This window comes from Monopterus albus, unplaced genomic scaffold (genome assembly GCF_001952655.1).
Source record: "Monopterus albus unplaced genomic scaffold, M_albus_1.0 scaffold372.1, whole genome shotgun sequence".
NCBI lineage: Eukaryota > Metazoa > Chordata > Actinopteri > Synbranchiformes > Synbranchidae > Monopterus > Monopterus albus.
This window is the reverse complement of record NW_018128252.1, coordinates 386793-404022: the sequence shown is the minus strand read 5'-3', so window position 1 is coordinate 404022 and position 17230 is coordinate 386793. Positions and strand designations below refer to the sequence as shown.

Genomic DNA, 17230 nt, shown 5'->3' with positions numbered 1-17230 from the left:
TTTATTTTTATATAACCTTTTTTTTTTACCAGTAGAACCTCACTGAGATTAAAGATCAGTTTTTAAAAGAGTGTCCTGCTCAAGACAAATAACACATTAAATTAAAATGACATTCAACTCATATAAAAATCTTAAAATTACAAAGTACAGTACAGTGACAGAATAAACCAAAGCTTACACAGAAATGTCCCCAACAATTCCAAATAACTGATAGTGAGTGGCTGGCTTTCAGCATTGATTTAAATCTACTCAATGAAACTAGTGGCTGATTTTTTTTAGTACATTTTGCAGAGTATTAGTATTATCACTGTGTAGCATAAGTATACATTTGGAAATTACTTGACCGTAGTGCAACTTACATTTGTGGCTGAAAGCTCAGAAAAGGCATCAACCTTTTGTAAAGATTAGTTGTCAAATTACTGTTAAGAGTTTTTTACTTGTCTTTATCTAATTTTATACAGTTACAAAAAAAAAGTAATTGTACTGTCTGTAATTTCCTGGTTTTCTGCATAAATTGGTCATAAAATATGATTTGATCTTCATCAAAGTCACAAATATCAAGAAACAATATTTGTAAGTTGATAAAACACAAACAGTCATGATCTTTCATGTCTTTACTGAATCCACCCATTAAACATACAAAGTGATGGGAAAAAAAGTAATGGCAGCATGAAGCTTCTGATGTCACTGAAGGTCAACTGGAGTCAGTTGGTAGTAAACCTGAGTCCAGTCAATGAAACGAGAATGGAGGTGTGGTTTAGAATGACCTTGAGTTATAAAAACACTCAAACTGTGTCAGTGTGCTGTTCACATGCAGCATCAGCTGATGTGAGCCAGGCCTCACATAAAAGAGATCTCAGAAGACCTACAATCAAGAGTTGTTGATTTGCATGTAGCTGGAAAGTCTTAGTTGTGTCAAAGATGTTAGATATTCATCAGTCCACAGTTAGACATATTGTCTATAAAGGGAAATGATTTGGTACTGTGGCTGCTCTCCACAGAAGTGGCTACCCAGCCAAGATCTCTCCAAAGGCACAATGCAAAAAGCTCAGTGAGGTAAATAAGAACCCTAGAGTAACAGCTGAAGATATGAAGGATTCATTGGAGTTGGTTAACATCTCTGTTCATGAGTCAGCCATATGCAAAATATTGAACACGCAAAATATCCATAGCAGGATGCCACAGAGGAAGCCATTGCTCTCCAAAAATGACATTGCAACAGGCTTGATGCTTGCCAAAGGCCACCTTGAGACTTCACAGCACTACTGGGAAAATGTCTTGTGGACAGATGAAACGAAGGTAGAATTGTCTGGGAAGAACACACAGCACTACTTATGGCATAAAAAGAGAACTGCGTGCCAACATGAAAATATCATCCCAACAGTGAAGTACGGTAGAGGGAGCATCATGATTTGGAGCTGCTTTGCTGCCTCTGGACCTGGACTGCTTGCCATTGTGGAGGGGGAAATGAATTCCCAAGTTTATCCAGGTATCCCACAAGATAATGTCAGGGTGGCTGTCTGCAAGCTGAATAAGCTGGGTGATGGACAATGGCCCTAAACATTGAAGTAAATCTACTGCAGAATGGCTTCAGACACAAAATCCGCCTTTTGGAGTGGCCCAGTCAGAGTCCAGACCTCAGCTCAATAGAGATGCTGTGGAATGACCTCTAGAGAGCCATTCACACCAGATGTCCTAAGAATATGGCGGAGCTGAAGTAGCTCTCTGAGGAAGAATGGTCCTAATATGGTCCAAAGCTCCTCCTGAATGTTGTGCAGGTCTAAGCCACAGCTACAGGAAGAACTTGCTTGAGATTGCTGCTGCCAAATGTGGTTCAACAAGTTATTAAAACACTGTTGCCATCACTTTTTCCACCATCACTTTGTATGTTAAATGGGTGTTCAATAAAGACATGAAAGATCATGACTTTGAATTTTATCATATTAGAAATATTGTTTGTTGATATTTGATCACATTTTATGGCCAATTTATGCAGAATATTTACATAATATCTGCCTAATAGACAGTTATTGTAATCTTTGTTTTTGAAGGTCTTGTATGATTATTGAGCATGTTTTATTCATTTTAGATGTGTCTGAAATGTGTTTGTATCTGTGCGTGTGCTGGTATTACTCACACTGTGGGAGCTCAGCCTCCCTCATGGTGGCCCCCAGCACATAAATAATTACATTTAAAGTGACAACTTGGCTCAAGCTTAGAGGTAAGGGTGGGTTTAGGGGTTTAGGAGTAGATTAGAGTTAGGGAAGTAGTGGTTATGGGAAGGGTTTTGGTCATTCTTTAGGAAATGAATGTAATTCGACGTAAAGTCTCCACGATAAATGAAAACAAACACTGGTGTTTGTGTTTGTGTGCCACATCTAACAAATGAACTTCCGAGTTGTTTGTTTTGAAGTTTTTTCATTTTATTTCGTGAGATGTACCAGGTAAAAAACATAAAAGAGGAAATAAGGTGTAGGAGGTTAAGTTCTTTGTCACAAGACAGGAGTTGAATGTGGAGGCAGAGGTGTGATTTGGGGAGTGAGAGGAAGGTAGGGCAGAGGAGGACGTGACATGTTTCTCGAAGAGATGAGTTTTCAAACCCCACTGGTACATAGCAGTGACTTTGCAGTCCTGAATAGGATGGGAAGGTCATCCCTCTATTGGGAGACGAGAGGGAACAAAGTCTAGGCCGCCTGGAGGCAATTCACTGTTGGAAAGTAGGAACTAAGCACCCCGCAGGAGCTGATAGGATACTGTAGACTCAATGAGAGACTAAACCCCCTGGGAACAGTGTGCAGTGTGGTCTTTCATGAAGATTACCTCTATTACAATTAGACACCCAGGCTGAGTCACCTTTGTTAATTATTGTTTAATCTGAAAGGCCATCCAAGTTCAAGGACTTCAGCAGTAAACCTGCCAGTATGTTAAAGTCCACTGGGCACAAACAATACTGCTATCATACATTTACTTAAACTTAAATGTAGAAATAAAATAGGCACTACCCATACAAAGATGAACTGAACATTGCTGTGAGCAAACATTAATGGAGATAAGTATGAGATGGACAGAGACGCCTGGCATCTCTATTGTCTCTGCTCTCGCAGTTGGACAGATGGTTGGGTATTCTCACAAATTCAGCAGTGTCACACGTGAAAAACAGTGTCTGAGTCTGTGTAAACTGTTACAGTCCAAATCAATTTAGAGTGAACATTTTGTCTATGCAAACATTCCAGTTTTACTTTTGTTTTGAATGTACTGTATTTATGTTTATCCCCACAGCTAGTGAAGGTCCAAAATGTTTGTTTCCTTATGTCTTTTTGAGCTCTCTTTTTTTTAAAACAGAGGGACAAAAATAGACAGTCAGCACAAACAATCTTTGATTTAACAAGTGGTGCTCTTGTTCTAGTGTACTGTTAAGCAAGTGTTGTCAAACTCATCTTTTACTCTGGTTTCTGCAGTTGCCATATTGCTAGCTTCACCTTGACAGCCACACACAACTCACCACTGACCATGTCCAAAGTATGAGCATCATGAATATCATTGAGAGACTTATAATAATATGATGTTATAATAATTTATTTGTTATATTGTTATTACCACAAAGACAACATCATCCTAAAGTTTGCAGACAACACCGCAGCGATAGGTCGCATCACTGGCAGGGACGAAGCAGCCTACAGGAGAGAGGTGGCCGGTCTGGTGTCATGGTGCAAGGACAGTAATCTCAGCCTCAACACGGACAAGACGAAGGAGATGATAGTGGACATGAGGAAGAAGAGGAGATCTCATCGGCCGCTGTTCATCCGGGGGCTTGAAGTGGAGAGGGTGAGCAGCTTCAAATATCTGGGCGTCCACATCAGTGAGGACCTCACTTGGACACTTAACACCACACAGCTGGTCAAGAAGGCCCAACGGCAGCTGTACTTCCTGAGGAGGCTGAGGATGTTTGACATGTTGCCTAGGATCCTTTTCAACTTCTACAGCTGCATCACTGAGAGCATCTTGCTATGGACTGCAAGCGCCTGCAGAGAGTGGTAAAGACTGTGGAGAAGATCACCAGGACTCCACTGCCCTCTCTGCAGAGCATTTACCACCGCAGGGTGCGTAGGAAAGTTGCCTCCATCCTCAAGGACTGAGAAACTCTTTCTTTCCCTCTGCCATCAGACTCCTAAACAGCTGACTCACGATCTACCTCTAATTCCATCTGTACTGTTTACATATTCATTTTGCACATACACAATTGCACACTCACTGCTGAGTATTTACACTCCAGGGCTCCCATGTAGCATACATTCTCTCTGCATTATATTGTGTTCTTGTTGTATTTTTATTTGCTCCCTTCACTTGCTGCTTAAAGTCCCTTAGAGTTGTGATTTTATTTAGATTTGTGTTATTGCTCATCTACTTTATATTTCACTTGTATTTTGTGGCATTTATGTGGACGGCAAAGTAAGAATTTCATTGTACAGGGAAACACGTTTCCTAACTGTGCATATGACAAATAAACACTTTGACCTTTGACAAGTTTCCAAATGCATCTTGACTGGAATAGTTGTGTACAATTTGTAATAGACATCATTAATAACATGACATACAAGGCATGTTACTGTAACATGACTTGTATGTAGGATTGTATGTTGTATGTAGGATTAAACAGATGTTAATCCTGATTTTTGCTCTTTCTTTGTTCTACTCTTTCTTTGCAAAAGAATGCAACCTCTTCTGGCATTTGGATCTTGCATTCACTGACTCAGAATATTAGCTGCCGCAGGTTCTCCATGTCCTTGCTGTTCAAAACGCTTCTTATAAAGGTAGCAGACGGGGCTAACTTGTACACCGTATCTTGTCAACACAGGTTAGGGAAGCTGGAATACCAACAGAGGGGCTGTAGGCAGCAAAATGTCATGGAAGGGGGTGGGAGACACCACGCCCTGTCCTATTTTCACTTGATTTATTTATAAAACTGTGACTTTGTGCTCCACATGTACTCCACATCTTTTTAAAAAAAACCTTCCCCCACACCACCACCAACACAGTCCATTACTTGGATGCTACTAGGGCATGAAATGAAAAATTCAGCCAATTTTAAAAAGGAAATTCCTTCAAAGAACTATAAGACATCCTTCCCTTATTAGTTTAACGTGCTGTCATAAATATTTCACTTTTACAGTGATGTGTAGAAACAGCCTGTAGGTGAAAAACAAATTTAAGTTCTAAAAGAAATGTTTAGCACATAACTAGCTATAAATGATAATTGTTGACTGCAGGGTGAGAACTTTTTTTTCAGTCTTGATCTCAGTTCTTCTGCGTCATATGCTTGTTTTAAGCCCTGCATATCTGAACTGTGAGTCAGCCAGTCCATCACTGCAGCACAATCACTCAGCATCATGTATATGAGTATGACTCACCTGAATGCTGCCTGGCAATAGATGACTTAGAACTCCCGCTGCTCTTCATTATCTTCGAGTTCATTATGCAGCTAATACCTGTTGCCCATTTGGAGGGGGTCATACTGTGGGGTCACTAGCCATTAGCTAGTCCATCCTCTGTGTTTTGTTCTGCTCTGAACCCCGTTCAGGAGAAGACTGTCAGTGTATCGTTCATTACCCAGCAGACTGAGTTCAGCAAGTCATTAAGTGTAGCTTTACAGAAATGATGCTGTGAGTTTCTTTGGAGAGGCAGGGGGCATTATGTGAGAAGCTGAAGAGAGAAAGGGATAAAGAGGATCATATAAATGTATAATTACAAAGAAAGTGTAAGACTGTGAATGTAAGGAGAGCCATAGTGATCGAGATCAAGGGAATACATAGGGGAGCTGCTGCTTTATATAAGCTTGTTATGAATGTGTTTGCATGTATTGCTTAGTCATTAGTACACACCACTGTTCTTGTACCACTTAGATCGGCATTTGTGTGTGTGTGTGTGTGTGTGTGTGTGTGTGTGTGCCAAGGCTGCACTGCATCAGGATATTTATCCTGACACTTCATTTAGGTCCTCAGTGATAATACACACAGTCTAAAGGGACACTGATTGTCTTGCTTAACATGAACACATCTTCAAGCACACACACACACACACACACACACACACACACACACACACACACACACACACACACACACACACACACACACACACACATGTTTTTGTGACTTACCAGGTGCCTACATAGACTTGTATTCACTTCTGGGAGACTTAACTTAACTTTAACCAAAGCTGAACATTGTTCTAACCTTGCACCTTGCTTAATGGGAACCGGCCTTTAGTCCCCATGAAGATAGTGAGTGTTTGGGTTTTAAAACCCCACAAGTATAGAAAAACAAAGCCACACACACACACACACACACACACACACACACACACACACACAATGCACCCGAGTGGACTTGCCCTGCTGCCAAGTCCAATTAGCCACATCAGCATGCCCCTTGTGTTTGGTCAAAATTAATTTACCAACAGACTTTTTAATCAAATTTCACTACAACCCCTGAGGGCTGATTCGCTCTCTGCGCTCCGCTGTTTGGGGCTGTGGCGTATGTCTCCTACAATGGGGAGCTGCGATTCAGCTTGAAACTATGAAGCATAGGTTTTTCTTGCTTGTTGTGAGCATAAGAAAAATGATCCTTCAGCATTTCCTTTAGTTTGTGAAATTACAGTGTGCAACAGAATCAAAGCCACAGTCTGTCCGATGAAAAGCAAATGCTCGAAAATGTCAGAGGGGATTTTTTTCATGTTAAATAATAATATTCAACAGACAATTCTGACTGCCAGTAAAAGTCAGGTTACTACAACACATTCCAGCAGAATTTTATATGTGATTGTTAACATGTGCCAAAGCATGGAAATAAAGTTTGAAAGAAGATAAGTGATCACAATGGCTTCTGAGCATCTTTGTCTATGGAACTCTTATGACAGTCTTAAAAACACTGTTCAATACTCACACATTACATACTGTATTTCATTGCGGTTATGGCTAATATAAGATTCCAGTTTCATTTTATGAAACAGAAACATCTTTTCAAACAGAGCATTTTACTTCAGTTTGACATTTGACTGATCTAAACACCCTGCCAGTTCCTCACTATAGCAGATAGCTGTGGATGTTTAGAGTTATTGTGGCTAAAATGAGACTGCTGTTCTCTTGCTTGTAGATACTATTTATTACCACTCATGGTATTTCTAGTAATTCAGAATGAAGTTTAGACTTCTGAGATGTGTAGAAACAGAGATCTTTGAGGAGTTTTATGGGATTCAAGTTTAAAATAGTAGTCAAAGCAAACTGTGTCTACAAACCCAAATCAGAAAAAGTTGGGACGATATGTAAATTCAAAATTAAAATAGTGATTTGTGAATCATCTGTGTCCTGTATTACATTGAAAACAATACAACAGCGCATTATTTGATGGGATAGCTCATCAATTTTACTCTTTGTTCAAAATAAACACTCATTTCAATGCTGATGCCTGCAACACATTCTAATAAAAGTTGGGACAGTAAAGCATTGACTACGGTGTGATGTTTCCGTTCCTTTTCATAACACTTAGAAGATGATCAGGGACTGAGGACACCAAGTGATTCAATGTGTCAGGTGCAATTTTGTCCCATTCTCCCTGCAAACAAGTCTTAAGGTGCAGAACAGTCCTGGGTCTTCGTTGACACAATTTGTGTTTCAAAACGCGCCACACATTCTCTACTGGGGACAGGTCGGGACTGCAGACAGGCCAGTCCAGCACTCACACCCTTTTCCTCCACAAACAGGCCTTGGTCATGTGCAAAATGAGGTTTTGCATTGTCTTGTTGAAATGTGCATGGGCGTCCCTGGAAAAGATGTCGTCTTGAAGGCAGCATATGTTGCTCTAAAATCTCTTTGTATTTGTCAGCATTAATGGTGCCATGACAGAGGTGCAAGTTACATTTGCCAAGGGCACTGACACAACCCCAGACCATGACAGACCCTGGCTTTTGGACTTGATGCTGGTAACAGTCTGAATGGTTCTTTTCATCTTTGGACCGGGGCACACGGTGTCCATTTGTTCCAAAAAAGACCTAAAATACTGATTCTTGTGACCGCAATACATGTTTCCACTGTGTGATGGACCACCTCAGATGCCTCTGAGCCCAGAGCAGTTGACTGCGCTGCTGGACAGTGTTGACATAGGGCTTTTTTTAGTACAGTACAGTTTTAAAGGGCATTTATGGATGTAGCTACGTATTGTAGTGCCTGACACAGGTGTGTCAAAGTAATTCTGAGCCCATGTGGTTATATCACTTATAGAAGAGTGATCATTCTTGGTGCAGTGCCGTCTGAGGGAGTCAGAGAGCAGGTTCATCCAGCTTAGGCTTGGCCCTTTACACACTGAAATCTCTTCAAATCCCTTGAATCTTTTAATCATGTTGTGCACTGTAGAGGGTGACATACCCAAAATCTTCAAATTTGGAAGTGGGATTTGATAACAACTTAAAATGATCATCTTAAGATCACAGCTGTGGCTCATTTTGGGACACCTGTAATTACTGATGGAAACACCAAGAACATTATAATAATGTAAGACTCAGATCACTTCAAAACAAAAACAGCGGATACTCTTTGAGGAGTACAAAAGAAAAATAATTGTTGGACCATGATGAAAATTGTATGTCTACTTTATATAAATCACTGTAGCTGTACTTGTTCCAAGGCAAATATGTATCCTCCTCAAACCTCCTGATCCAGGTGTTCCTTTCTTCAAGATTACATCTTTATCCGACACATGCACAGTTGCACAAATCATGTGCAGTGTGCACAAGTGCCAGCTCTTTTCATATGAATTCTGTTCATACAGTACCGAACACACGTCGTTTGCTTTAAATTCCATGTACAATCACGTTCATAGCATTGGAGTGATTTGAGGATTTGCAGACTCCACCACTAACAATGCAAGCTACTAGAGCTTACTGGCTGTATAGCAGAATAAATATAATGCCAAACAGTGAGTTCTCTTGTAATGAAAATCTTACTGGCTGCCTCAGAATAAAAGTCACCCCCCCAAGTTGACCAATTTTAAAGTGAAGCAGCAGCAACTAAAAATGTTTGGTGTCCAGGAGCACTACCCTAACACAGTTCTGATACAGATGAAGTGATGAAGGGTTGGGAACGCTAGAAAATAACTTGTTTGTATTACGTATTGTCCAACCATGTTATAAGTCAAGTGTTTATACTGTAGCTATGCTGAACATCATTCTGAACGGTGGGATGAAAAGCCTGTTGTCGTTGTGCCAGATGTGGATAATGGTGCACATGTTAAAATAGTCTCTCCTGGAAGACTTTCACAGTGATTGTCATCTTAGAATAAAAACTACTAGATAGAAAGGGAATTAGAGAATGTATTAATATATTATATATGAAATATAACTCTTTTACTGCAAGAACAAGAATGGACTTTTGCTTCAAATGTGTGAAAATTAAACCACTGAATGATGTTTCCTGTTCTGATCAGCATTCTAGCTTGTGTTCATTGAAGATGTATCAAAAATAACTAAATTAGGCAGCAATATTATTTTACATTAATTCTAAACTATATAACATTAGCATTTTTGAAGCTGTACATAAGCAGTGTAGTGTAGCAGATAATTTTAAAATACAAGAATTTATACATAGATGTGGAAGCAGCTAATCTGTATGATTATTTTTTCCACAAAGTTTGGCGCTTTAGCTGTTTTGTTTACAGGTTTGAGAAAACAGACTCCATCAGCAAACAAATTTCAGTCTTCTTTTCCCATTGAATGCATGGAGTCTTTCTCTTTCTCCCTCTGTATGCCATCAGTCTTGTGTGCCTGAGAGCGAGAGGGGAAATGGACTGGCACCTCACCTCGGAAACCTTTTGATTACCCGTTTTCCTTCTAATGCCACGTGAGCCCACGCTAGTCAACCTCATGACAGACAACCCATTACGGAATGTAACGACTTATCCACTCTGCTCTGATTTCGTACCTGCCCTCCCTCCCCTCTGCAATAGTCTCAGTATCTTTCTCTCTCTATATCTCTATCTATCTATCTAGCTATGCACTTTGATTAATTTCCAAACTGGTTTGTTTATCGTCCACCAACCGCCTTTCAACAGAAGTGGCCGGCACAATAGACCTTTTGCCTCTGCACATGACTGACTTCACTTTGATTTAGGAAATGGCCAAGAATTATTCATTAGCTTTCTTCCACTTCACATTTGCTCAGAGAAGAGGAGCACAATCACAGCCTCCTCAGTCTCTTTAGTTCCTTGGTCATCTTGCACTTCAAGCCATCTTGACCTTTATCAAAGGGGCTCACGGTGCAGAGGAGGGGAATCCAGTTGAATCTCCAAAGGCAGTCTGTAGCATGCTTGGAAAATGAACCAGTTTAGAGCATACTCGGGGTTTAGCAAAAATTAAAATCTTGAGGTAGCACACTAGAAAGGCTACACAGCAGAGAAAAATGACTACACAAGTTAAAAGAAAGGTAAAATACTCTATTATAGTGTAAAATAAACTGCATCCTGTTAAATTCTTCGTTAAATCAGATTATGATATTCTCACGAGATTAGTCAAGCAATAAATCAAATGTGTGGGTTGCTTAAACATAAAAAGTAATTATTAGCTGATAAAGGTTTCATCTATTTGCAAGTGTACTTCATTCTTTAAATAACAGTCTCCCTCTCTCTTTCTCTCTCTCTCTCTCTCTCTCTCTCTCTCTCTCTCTCTCCCTCTCTCTATCTATCTATCTATATATAGTATGTATGTTCAAAAAAGTCCAGATAACAGTAGACAGGTACAGTTACAGACATAGTGGAGCATTTAGCAACTGAAGAGTCAGATATTTTTCTCAGGAGTTGGGGAGAACAAATCAGAGCTAAGAGCAGGGTGAATAATGGGCATTTGTTTATTTAACTTGCACTAAATGTGTCTCAGAATTGATGCTAATATTGCTTCATGTCTTTGCTAACATTAACACTGCTTTATGAATTTAAAAGGTGAAATAATCTGTCAATTTTGTATTTATAGTAGGCTGCAGCTTGTTGTGCTGCCACCAACAGGCCAAAACTAAATGTAGTCAAGTGATGCAGATTCAAAGTTAAAAAGGGATTCCTCTTTGTTTTCTCTCAGTGAAATGGAGACAGCAGGTCTGGTGGGTGACTCTTGTGCAGTATCGTGGCCCCAGTCAGATGAAGCCATCAGCTGTCTGATGTGCACCTCTCACTCCTTTATATTTGTCAGTGGGTCAGTGGGAGAACAGCCACCTGCCAAGAGCCATTAGATCTGAACTCAAATTTATGCCTCAAGTTTACATAAAAGGAGATCATTAAAATGCAATTACTACACGAGAAAGCAAACGGGACTGCGCCTGATTGAATCCAGCACACACACACAGAACAGAAGCATTAAGTGATCAGGTAAAAGTTTGCCTCGTCTCATGCATCATCTCATTCCACAGCAAAGTTGTACATAATTACTAATGACAGCAATTATTTAGTATTAAAACAATACAAAAAGTGCAGAGCAGTGAAGTCAGTAAAGACTCTTGGCCTGATATGTTTTGCCCAAGGTCTTAAAATGACTGTTTGTAGCATTGATTAATGTAGTGTTGGCTTTCTTGCCTTATTACCTGGACTTGAAAATGGCTTCATTGAAAGGACAGTTTGTTAAAATTCTATCACAAACAGATGCACATACACATACAGAGTCACAGAATTAGTCAGTGTCACAATACACTGACACTTTATTCCAGGTCTGTGAGCAGTAAACTGTGTCATCCATCTGGCCCGTCCTCCATCACAGCCCTCCACCTCATCGACCCACTCCCCATACAGCCTGAAATATGCTGCCACTAATTACAATTATTAATTGAAAATAGGAAATCAATGGTTTTAAGTCAAACACGAGTGCGCATGTTTGCATATGGGTCAGCAGGCTCCTAATAACTCAGCTTTGCTTGACATGCATAGTTATCTACTGACAGGGTGTTTCAAAGTAAGAAACCTCAGCTGCAATTCACATACAGTACAGGTAGCACACTCCGATCAAGAGTTTCTGTTATTGGCAACTTTCATCACTTGGGTTTGGAGGGGAAAGTGGTATACTACAGAAAAACAACTGCTGCTTCTTTTATAACGTATTGTTTACTCATTTGTCAAGACAGTGTACAGTGGCTGTCTGACAGTGTGCTGATGAAAACAGTTTCACTCACACAAGCAGTGTGGCCTTGAATAAAGTGGTGAATTGCTGAACAATACCCACGTGCTGGATATCGAAGGGCACCGTATTTCCAGTTCATGACTATATATTTTCCAGGGGCACGGCCCACATTGTCGACCTTTCTCAATAAGCTTGTGGGACTTTTCAGTTAAAAAGCCATCTGAGTTTGATTTCCGGAGCCTTAAAGTTAAATTTTTCATATGAATACAACGAATTTTCATACTCATCCCATAAAACCTGCAGACAACCAACAGATTGTTTGGAAGGCTCTTACATAGCTGTTCAGCTCTCTCTTTATTCTGCTGAATGAGAAATTATTGTCTAGTTCGTGGGAGCAACAATAGCAGTTTGTTTGGAATAAATATAAGAGAGCAGTATTTAATAATAGATGAAAATGGGCCATGTTCCTGCCGTAAAAGCAATACACTGAAGCATCGACTGCATATCACCAAAGGTATCTTCAAAGTCATGAAAAACAAGCATGCTACCAATTGCTTTTCTCCAAGCTCTACTCCCCCTGTTCCACAGGTTTCTGACAAAGATGCCGTTGAATTAAAGATGAATGAATTAATCCAGAGGCACGTGTGTGTAGTGACTGGATCGTTCATTGACTTTTGCCCGACAGATGCTGTGAGTGCAGCTGAGAAGGCGCTCAGTGCCTGACAGCGACATCGATCCCCAGCATCTTGATAGTTTGAAAACTTGAAGGCAAGCTCGATGACATATGCAGAACTTTGTAATCATTTATTCCTCCCTGCAACAAGCCATTTGGTGGCTCTCGTTTCAGAGAACAAAGGGTTATGCACAAAGCCCATACTAAAAGAATTTCTTTTTGTGTTTGATCATGTGATATGCTGCATTTAACTATGTTGCATATCAAATCTTGTGTGTGTATACCTTTGTATTACTTACATTTACTAGACCGAAACCTGTTAACACACTCACATCGTGGGGACTCGGCCATCAGTGATTTTTAGGGTGGCAACATGGTTTAAGGTTAGGGTGAGGTTAGGTGTTAGGGTCAGGGTTAGGTGTTAGGCAAGTAGTGGTTAAGGTTAGGATAAGTCTACAGGAAATTAAAGTAAGTCAATGTAAAGTCCCCACAATAAAATCACAGTGTGTGTGTGTGTGTGTGTGTTTCAGCTCTGTAGAGGTACATTTGTGAAGGATGCGTTTTTCTATTATTAGCAGTTAATTTACTGCACTGTTATTTATGAAGTGTTTATTAATAAATTGCAGCTAATTGCTTTATTACTGGATAATGACGTACAAATTATTTATATATCAGTTATAAGGCACGTTTGGGTTGCCAGGTTGTGACGCTCATCTTCCTCCAGTATGACAGAAAATTCCCAATCTGCTGTTTGAATTAATGAATAATAGCTTAAAGTATGTCCATATAAATGACATATTGATATGGTGAGACTGTTTTTGTGTCATTGGTTCGCGTCTTTGGAATCCTGGAGTCTCCCAGAGAAGATTAGGGAATCAGAGAGTAGAGAGTTTTAAATGAAATCTTAAAGCCTGTTGTTTTAGTCCTGCCAGTTGTGGGTTTCTTATTGTACTTGACTGTTTTTATTTTTTTTCAGTCATTTTTACTCTTTGGTTTCAGATTTTATTGTTGTACAGCACTTGGAGTTACACTTACTGTATGAGTTGTGCTATATAAATAAAATTTTGATAGTAGAATAATTGTTCCATCAATTTAGAAGTAAACAAGTAAAATTTCACTAGCCCCGAATTTTCAGATGTGATTGTTTTCTTACTGCATTCTGAACAGAATATCTTTTTGTTTTGAACAATTGAACTAAACAAACAAAGTCTTTGAATATGCCAATCTGAGCTTTAAGAAATTCTCATGAATATTTTTGATAATTAATTAGTGAATTAAGAAAATAAAGAAGATTAATCCATAATTGAAATATTTGTTCTACTCTAAACCCTTTATAAATGGCTCTTTTTTAGAGAGAGGTGTCAAACTCAATGATGGGAGCCTTTACAATGAGTAAACATATACTCTTCATGTTTGAAAGCTAGACTTTTACATCTATGTCACCCACTGGTTTTGAGATCCTTCTCCTGTACATGCTCTTAATTTATGAAGGTGTTATGAACTCAAATACACTATGTAGCTCACAGTCCGGCCCTGTACAAACCCAGAACGTTATCAGTGGGCCAGAACCAAGACAAATGAGTGCAGCTGCTTCTTCATAGATCAACATATGGCCCAGTTGCAGTTGGAGTGCTGATGTGTTTTTGGCCACTCAGCAGTATCCCTCTGCCTCACTTATTGGCAGGGTATTCCCCCTCATTCCTGTTCGATCAGGCTCTTCTCCCTGGGGCATATGCGTCTTTTTACAGGAAAAGTCAAAATGTATTTATACAGTATAGCCCTCTATCACAAATCATATATTTGCCTCAAGGGTCTTTGCAATCAGTACAGTATACACAGCCCTTTGTCCTTAGACCCTTAAGCTGGATAAGGACAAGTCCCCGCCAAAATAAAAAAAAAACAAACTTTAATGGTGGAAAAAAGAATGGTCTAGGTCATCAAATATAAATCAAAGTGATATTGGTGGTTTGTTTATCAGATAAGAAAACCAGTCAGATTTATTCTGATCCCTTCAAATAAACTAATAAATAAATAAATAACGACCCAAACCTTTCTGTAAAATGCCTTCCACTGGGCTGGAAGCCAACAATCATTGTTCTCCTCTGAGTATGTTTTTCTTATCCATCGCTTTACTTCTGCTTCAAACAGCCTGACAATCAATCAGAATCAGAATAAGCTTTATTGGCCAGATATGTTGAATACATGGAGCAAGGAGAGGGAGTGCTCAGAGGAGCAGAGTGGATTGATAAGGTAACACTAGCATGAAACACCATAAGTTACATAGTGTAGCTTTAATGCAATGCTGCAGGCAATAGATTTGTTTTTTGGCTCTCTGTTTCTTTTAGAAGTTTGAAAGGTTTGCATTTGACTGGGACAGGAAATTATCCTCATCCTCATCTTCATGGTCTGTCAGCAAGACGGTTAGTCACAGCCACTGTTGTTGGACTGCGCAACACTAGTTTGCGTGTTTCTAACTGCCTAAACGTGAAGCACTGTGCTATTAGAATTTTATGGTTGAATAAAACATTAGGAAAGCAGATCTTTACTCACTCAAGAATAAAGCTCTGATATGCACATTGAATTATTTTTAGGCCACATAGCACTTTTATGACAGCAAAACAACTGACTGCCATCCACCTAATAATGACTAATGAATGATTTTTACATTTGCACAACTTTTACTTGTGTTATAAGAAAAGTGTGCAGCGAGACCCTTCAGGTTTTTTAGGAAAGGATGGAAAGACGAGAGAACAGCATTTAAAGCAGGAGCAGCAGACGATTTAATGACGACATCAATCAGTCCTGCACAATGTGTGTGCAGGCATTACCTAAACCACTGTGGGCTCATAAAACACAATATAATACTATATTCTCAAATGTAAAATTGTAACTATGACATTTTCAAACTGGTTGCTAATCATATCATGTACTTCAATTAGAATATTGTTGAAAAAATTAATTTCTCTAGAAGACATGGCTCCCCAAATGTGGTTCGCTCACAGTGTATTTTAATATTATTATTATGGTAAAAGTATAGGGACCTGCCATTGGGACTTGTACCAGTATTACAGTAGCAGTTCCTCTTGAATTAAGTTAAAGCAAATAAAAGTTGCAGTTGCACTTAACAGAAATGGTACACTACATGTTATGGTGTCAGGGTAGAAATCATAAAGGTCTTATCATGATACAAATCCCTTTTGCGACCTACAAACATGAATACACAACATTTTCACATGCAACAGTAAAGTGATAAACTCCTGGGTGGACTGCCACTAAAAACAAGCCTTTTTTCAGCTGCAGTGCTCTTAGTGGAATTACCTTGTAAGTGACTCACAGATTCTCAAGATCAGAGCCTCACTCAGTGTGTTTACATGTGTTTTAGTACTGGGCTTATTCAGATTTCTGCAGTAATAGGAAGCAGTTAGCATCTGTATTTTTATAAAAATGTATTAAGTGACAATATGAAAGGTGTCTCTGGCTATGATGATGCAAGAAAAAGACTTCAGACAAGGATTTCTGTGACAGCAGAGTGGTTTAATTTGAAGAAAGATCAATACACAAGAAACAACTGCAGCTAACCACTGAAATTCTCAATGTTAAACATGTCTTACAAAAGTAATAAGGAAAGAAGAACAACAAGAGACAGTTATTTAACTGAAAGTGCAGTTTGACTACAAATTCTTTTACAAATTCAGTCCAACTTTATGAACTTAATTTGTTAATTTAAACACATGTAACTGCTGAACTTCTGTTCCAGTATGAATCCAGTATTAGGATTAGCAGTGATAGCAGCCATGTGATGTAGGTTGAAGTGTGTCAGGGCATAAAGACTAGTCTAATTATACAGTAAGTAAGAAATAATAACTTGTTTAGTATTTCAGGGGATTAGAAACCAACATAAATTTTTGGACTAGGACTGAAGATGTGAGAAAACAATGTCCAAAGAATAATTTCATATTTTGGTAATTATGTTTTAACACCAGTAGCACTTGCCTTACAAAACAATGTATATTTATATATATGACTTGTTTGACAGGAACAAAGGATGAGGTTTGGTGTTGCCAGTTAGAAACCTACGTATTAGTTTGTCTCATCTGGAGGACTTGTTGGCTGAGAGTGTTCACTTTCTTGCTGAGAGTTATGAGAGATCAGACCCAGAAACACTGTGTACACAAACACACTTCTGTTCATCAAAAGTAGTTAAAATACATAGCTCCTGCTAAAACCACAAACTGGCATGTATTTCAAAATCAGAACTTTAGAAAAAGTCAGGCCAGTTTATCTGTGACTCTAGTCTTAAATGCACATTTGTGCTTTATATCAGTCAGTTATGAGCAGAAAATCTATTTACAGTCATTTTCACTGAAGTGAAATATTAAAAAGTACACCATGACTCAACAGCAATTTTAATGT

General features: G+C 39.1%; 1 protein-coding gene across 7 annotated transcripts in view; it reads left to right on the top strand.

Annotated features, from left to right (window-relative positions):
- The window catches only part of LOC109951239 (multiple epidermal growth factor-like domains protein 11), a 163069-nt gene that overhangs the window by 51268 nt on the left and 94571 nt on the right, over positions 1–17230 (top strand). The window lies entirely within an intron of this gene.